At 32.0% G+C, this 6,693-nt stretch overlaps 1 long non-coding RNA gene across 2 annotated transcripts in view; it reads left to right on the forward strand.

Annotated features, from left to right (window-relative positions):
- LOC142864870 (uncharacterized) overlaps positions 1 to 5,553 on the forward strand; it is a 118,686-nt gene extending 113,133 nt beyond the window's left edge. Inside the window, exons 6-7 of one of the 2 annotated variants that reach the window (XR_012915185.1) lie at positions 1,139 to 1,229; positions 5,055 to 5,553. This is a non-coding gene — a long non-coding RNA (uncharacterized LOC142864870). The remainder of the gene's footprint in view (positions 1 to 1,138; positions 1,230 to 5,054) is intronic. The other variant, XR_012915184.1, reaches the window with a different exon arrangement.
- Positions 5,554 to 6,693: the final 1,140 nt, after the last annotated feature.

Raw genomic sequence — 6,693 nt, forward strand, 5'->3', positions numbered from 1 at the left:
AGGGACAGGGAGGACCAGAGTGCCAGCTCTCCTCCATTCAGACTCTTTTCCTCCCCCACCCTTCCCCCACCCACTGCCACCTAGTGGCACAAGTGCCCGCAGGGATGGACGAGCCAGGGCTCCCAGGAATGACTGCTTCCCCTCTGTTGGCACATCCACTACCCTAAGGCTTCCACTGAGAGTAAGGCCCACATCTTACCTCTGAAACACCTTCAGTGGACCAAAGGTTGCTCGGATTCTGAGCTCTTTGCCTGGCAGCCCTCCCCAGTGCTCCTTGCCTGGCTGCTCTAGCAGAGAGGGCATATCTCAAAGTGGGGGGACATTAAGCCTGCTTGAGCACTCTATGGACATTCAAAGAATAGACCATTATTTGCAATTGTACCATTTTGCTGTGTATGCCAGAGCCAGAGACAGGATGACTGCATTATTATTAGAAGAGTTTTTAAAAGTTTTGATTTTCTCATTCTCATAAAGAAAAGGTTTGAAACAAGCTACTGTACTGGCTAGTCTCAGAATGAAAGGGCAAGTGACATACCATATGCTAGATTTCATATACCATTATTCACTAAAAGTTGTAAATGCACTTGGAAATAAACATTAATTTTCTGGTTGTAAGAGTATTTATATGCTAATGAAAATGTCCTAGTCTTCTTATTTTGCACAGGGAAAGAAGTATTGTGCAATTTTCCAAAGACCTTGTATTTGTGTCTCAGTGACAGCAAAAAATGCCTCGGCAAATTAGAATGAATCAAAGAAGAAAGAGCAGGACAGTAGGAGTGTAGCTTTTAGATGTTGTATTGGTTTTTAGCGTGGCCAACACGTACCATCTGCTTTCCTTTATAACTCTGCACGTTTCTTACTGATCTGGCTAATACCACGAGGCAACCTTTTCTTTTCCCTTCTATTACGCCTGACATTTTTCTGCCTTCTGGGTAAGCCACTTGCCCAGCTCAGCCATGTAGACATACACGCTTGCCTGGGACATAGCTTGCTTTAATTTTGAGCCATTAGGCTTTGCAATTTTAAATTCTTTTCTATTTGAATGTATTGCATTTGTTTAATTATATTTCACATTTTAATGTCTTTAAAGCACATTCTTTCCAATGTCATAGCTAATGTAACTAATATTATGCTGTAGTTTGGACACATTTCACGCCTCGATCTCAAAGGGTAACTGTCAAACGGAAAAAGGTGAAGCCAGAGAGACAAAACAGCATGCTGCCTCTCTGGTGAGTCTCCTGGGTTTCAAATGTGTTAATGGAACTGTCCAGGTGGAAACTAGAGGTGTCATATCTAGGCCTCCACCCTAGGGGCTCCATGCATTCTCTTTCCTGAAACTCTGAATTGCTTTCTGAAGTTGCATTTAAAGGGTGTATTTAAAGTCCTTTCTTGAAAGGTTCTCTTTTTGAAAGCAAACTACTTTTATTCTTCTAGACTACACGTAAAATTATTTGAAATGACATGTAAAATTATTTGAAAATTTAAAATCAGCTATTTATAGAAATATTTTCTGTTGTGCTGCTTGTATACTAAAGCAATTTAATACAGAAGCAATTATTTTGCTTAAAACTCTAAAAATAAACATTTTTTGCCTCTGTGTTTAATATAATTTTTTTCTAATAATCAAGGCAGTTAGATCAGACAGAAATACTATTCCTGTGGATTATGAAAAGAATTATTACTGAATCAAAAGGAGTCTTTGAACATGGTTGCCTTTAAATAAAAATCAAAACTAGAATCTGTATATTGTAGGTTTTTTGGATATCACTTTTCTGGAGGGGGAAAAAAAGGGGATATGTAGATATGAAAGTATGTATAAGTTGTGTGAAATCTCAGATATTTTATTTGCATCTGGGCAGCTGCAAGCTAAAGAGAATTTTTGTATATCTACTTCTTAAAGCCCAGTAGTATATATTCATTTCATGTGGTGGTAGGGGAGTCCCTACATAGTAGATATTTGTTGTCAACTTATATTTTAGTAAGTCAGATTGGCCACTAGTATTGCTGAAAATAATGAATGTAAACAAACAATGAATACAAACAAAGTTAGCAAGAAGAGTTTTTTGTATTTCTAGGTTCCATATATATTAAATATTTTTCCATTGTTGAACCTGTAATATAATTGAAATCATGACTATTAAAATATTTTAAAATTGGTAACAAGAGTATGATCAGAGATTTCAAAGAAGAAATGTCCTTATTGTGAGAGTTTTCTTTTAAAAACTGTATTTTTCAAATGTCACAGGCCTTCTCAAATGATCAATAAAATATTCTTTTATATGTTATTATAAATTCCACTTTACAAGTGAGATAACTTAGACTTGGCAGGCCTAAATAAGTTGTTCAGCTAGTAAATAACTAAGTCTGGAATCGAATGTATGCAGTATGATGAATGGACTAACATTCATAACTGCCACACTACATGTATTTTTAAATTGCCAAATAATATAAACACTGTTATTATTTTCATTTTTGAGGAGAGGAAAGTGATGCTCAGAAAGATTAAGATTTGTAGATTAAAAAGCTAATAATTTTCCAAAACAAGGTTTGAATTAGTATTATCTGAATTCGATTTTGTTTCCATAACTATAATTCTGTCAGTATCTTTGATCCATGGCACTCTCTCTATTTCTCATGCAAGTATATAAGTAAGGAAATAAATTAAAGCAAAATGATGATTCTATTTATCTCTTATATGGCTTGAAGGACTATGTTGAGCCAAGATGATTCTTGCTCACTTTGTGCATATATGGTACAAAGATTTCTTAGAAAACAAGAGGGTAGAACTATAAGGTTTGGCATGTGCTTATTGTGAGAAGTGGGAAACTGACAGATGTGGAGGACATTTTTGAGGAGTCCAACTGGTCCACAGGCAAGCGCAACCGTGTCTGATTAGGCTGACAGCTCTGACTATCCATTTGTATAGGAGCCAGGAGGTCTCTAATTGTTTTTCAGATCACTTAGCAATTAATGGTGCCATTGTCCTTGGGTAGCCCATTGGCAGATCAATATTTGCAGGCAGAGTCAAAGCTTGTAAAGACATAATGACAGTAACCAAAGTGTTCTATTAATAGATAAAGCCCACAAGTAATGACTGTGAAAGAAGACTGTCAGGAGATTGTGCTTCTCCCAGAAACAAGTATCACTTGCATTTTTTTTTCAGAGGACTTTCAAGGAATTAAAACTAATTAAATTAATGTATTTAAATGTAATTAAAACTAATTATTTAAAAAGTTATTTGTTCTTCAACTATGATAATTAAATATATATTTTTGCCTTTTTTAGACTCTGATAGTTGTTAAAAATTCTATTTTGAGATTACTCTTTTTGAAACATTTCACTTTATTCCCTCACTCCATCAAAGTACTCAAGATTTTTAAAAGTTTCATATAAGCACATTAAGGAAAAACTATTTATTTGCCAATCCATTTAAAGTTATAAAAGTGAACCATTCAGAATAAGGATAACTCTATCAACTTCATCCCTGATAACTTTAATCATTCATTAAAAACGTGCTTCAGGCTAGATCTTAGTTGGAAATAATTAATTCAAGTTTTAAAATAAGTAGAAAAATTCAATGTCCCAGGCTATGTTTAGTTTTTGTCAGTGTAAAACATGATTTAAAGAAAAAAATCTGTGGGTGAGGAGCTACAAGTAGTCTTATTACCAGAAAAAAAATTAAAATCAATGATTTTGTTAAAGTATATTGATTTCAGAAAATTTAAAAACCAAAAGAAAGAAGAGTACCTTAAATGCTAATATCATTTTGTAATAATAATATTAAAATTATAATAATCACTGAGGAAAGAAATTTGTAAAAGTTCTGTTTATATTGAATAACTTGCTTGTGCAGTTTTTAAAAAAGAATGCTGTCTCAAAATATTACAGGAAAGTAAAAAAACCCAAATCTGTTCTGACTGTTTATGTGCAAACAAAATATCTTCTATGTGGGTGGAAATCAAAAGGTATTTCCAGCATATTAGCTAATTGCTTCTTACTGAATAAATTGTCAATTTTATTCTTCAGATTAGAGTTTTAGTTGACTAGAAGCCCCCAAACTCTCAATCTCAGAGTTAATCAAATGCTTCATACTTTAAGTGGGCTTATATCTTTTTACATCTATTCTTTTTTTTTTTAAAGCCATGTTGTAGCAATTTTTAAGCTAATATGAACATAGTTTTCCTTTGTCATGGAGCTTGTAAGTTACAAATGCTATGATGATCATTCAGTGCAACAAAACAAAACAGTATTTTGAAACAATCATCAATGTGACTTGTGTAAAGGAACTCCTAATGAATAAATTAAAATACTTATTATGTACGTATCTAAAAAATAATGGAAAATGTAGTATTCTTGAAACATAGGATTAAGAAAGAACAGAGAAGCAGGATTTAGAAAGTGTTGTGGGAGGGGTACAATTTGATAGATTATCACTTTTTACCTGTCATTACCTGTCATTGTGCTTGCTGATTTCATTCTCACTTTTCATGAGAAAAAGCATGAAAATATAGTAGGCAGACAATGTGAACATGATGACAAGCTTTCTTAATAGTTTGCTAGTGGGTTGATTTTCCTACAGAATAACTTATGAGTCTCTGACGCAGCCCATTGGCTGTCAAAATGATTGATGAGGCTGATGCTTGGTAATCTTTGCAGGCTTGGGTCTCTGGATGTTTGGGCAAGTGGGCAATGGGCAATGCAAAGCCTAGTGAATGTGATGGAAAAAAAATCCCCAGTCAGTCTACCTAAAAGATAATTTTAATACAATATATACTAAGTAATATTAGTCAAAAAGGAGCAGAACACATATACTTCTGAAATGATATAAAACGTTACTGTTTTGCAGTGGTGGAGTCATGGCTGAATCACTTCTGTGTGCTTAGTCCAGATATGTCTAAAAAATCACACAAAGGGCTCACCAAAGAACAATGGTTAACCCCACCATCTGTGTATATGCTAATTTACTGCAAGGCTAGATTAAATTTATTTTATTAAGAGAACCTTAGGCAATTATCCAGGCAGCTATAATTTTGCTCTTTGTTCTCTTTTTCCAGCTTTCGCTTCTGGTATTACAAGAACCACCCAGAGAAGTTTTTCTCTCAAACTAATCTGTCCATTAGTAAGTTAATATGAAACAATTAATAGTCTGTTCGGCCAGATGGACCAATTCTTATAAGTTTTCTAATGCTATCATTACCATTTCTGTAAAACTTAGTTTAATTGTCTATAATATTAGTATGAGACTTATGGGTGAATAGTATTCTTTAAATGATGTACTATATTGAAATGATTTTCTATCATTTAGCATTTAGGTTGTTTCTAATATTTTGTCATTTTACAGTAACTATTATTGTAATACATATTTGTGTGCATTTTTAGTTGTGTTAATATGATAAAATCCTTTAAGTAAAACTGCCAAGTCAAAATTAAAGTTATTAATGTATATTGAGGAATGATTTCTATAAATGTAGCAATTCACATACCAGTAGAACCTGAAAGTTTTTGCCCTTGCCTACCATGGATGTAATGTTTATTATTATTATTTCAAATTAAATTTAAATATTGAGAGAGAAAAATATCTCATTAATTTATTGATCTGTAGTTTTATGATTAAATAAAACTAAATGTTTATTGGTCAATTGTAATTTTAATTTTGTAAATCCTTCTATATGCACCATGTCCATTTTTCTAATAAGATGTATTTTTTCTTATCGATTATAAGACAACTTTTGTATTAAATATATCATTTTTGAATATAAACATCATATGTTTATATTCATTGTATACATTGTATAATTTCCCTCATTTTTTCATCTACCTTCAAATTTAATATTTTGTTATTTTTGACATGTAGTTTAAAAATTTCTGTGGTCATATCTATTGATTTATTTCTTTTATGGGCTGTACTGACTGACTTTTATTTTTAGAAAAGCTTTTCTTTGCATTTCAACATCAGGTAAATATTAAACTAAATTTCCTTTTTGATTTTATTTTTTTTTTATTTATTTTTTTTTTGTCAACACAGGTGTGGTTGATCCTTTTTGATTTTAATGCTTCTTCCTTCTACTACCTAGTCCTAGATTTTGCCAAATGAAGTTTATTCTTTTATCTGGAAAAAAGTCATTAGTTACATTGATTTTTTAAAAATCTTACTTTATATAAATGATAAGAATGAAATACTATTGACAAATCTTGATGTAACATGGGATGATCTGCCTAATTGATTTTTCCCAACTCCCTCCCACTCAGAAGTTTTGAACATATGATCTGGACATTGTATTTATATCATTTTGTTTAAATTATTTTCATATTATTTCTGATCATTTTATTTTATTTATCATATTATTTCTGATAATTTCAATTAAGTTTACTCACTGTAAACACATATAGTTACTTTGTTGTGCTTTCCAAATTTTCTTATCAACTGAAACTGAAATTCCTTTATATCATGCTTTCCCTATTCACAAGTTTTTAATTTTGGCTTTTGTCTTGATGTGATGGAATGCATATCACCAAAAATTTTTGTTAATAGTAGTGTATATTTCCATGTCTGTGAATATCTTTGGGATACCACTTTTTGCATAACCTAAACCAGTACAGAGTAGATCTTAAGATTTGCTTATTTGTGTACATTTGTTTGCTATAAATTTGGTTCATAGGTATTTACTAGGTAATTATATGTTAGAATGCATT

This window comes from Microcebus murinus, chromosome 27 (genome assembly GCF_040939455.1).
Source record: "Microcebus murinus isolate Inina chromosome 27, M.murinus_Inina_mat1.0, whole genome shotgun sequence".
In the NCBI taxonomy this organism is placed as follows: domain Eukaryota; kingdom Metazoa; phylum Chordata; class Mammalia; order Primates; family Cheirogaleidae; genus Microcebus; species Microcebus murinus.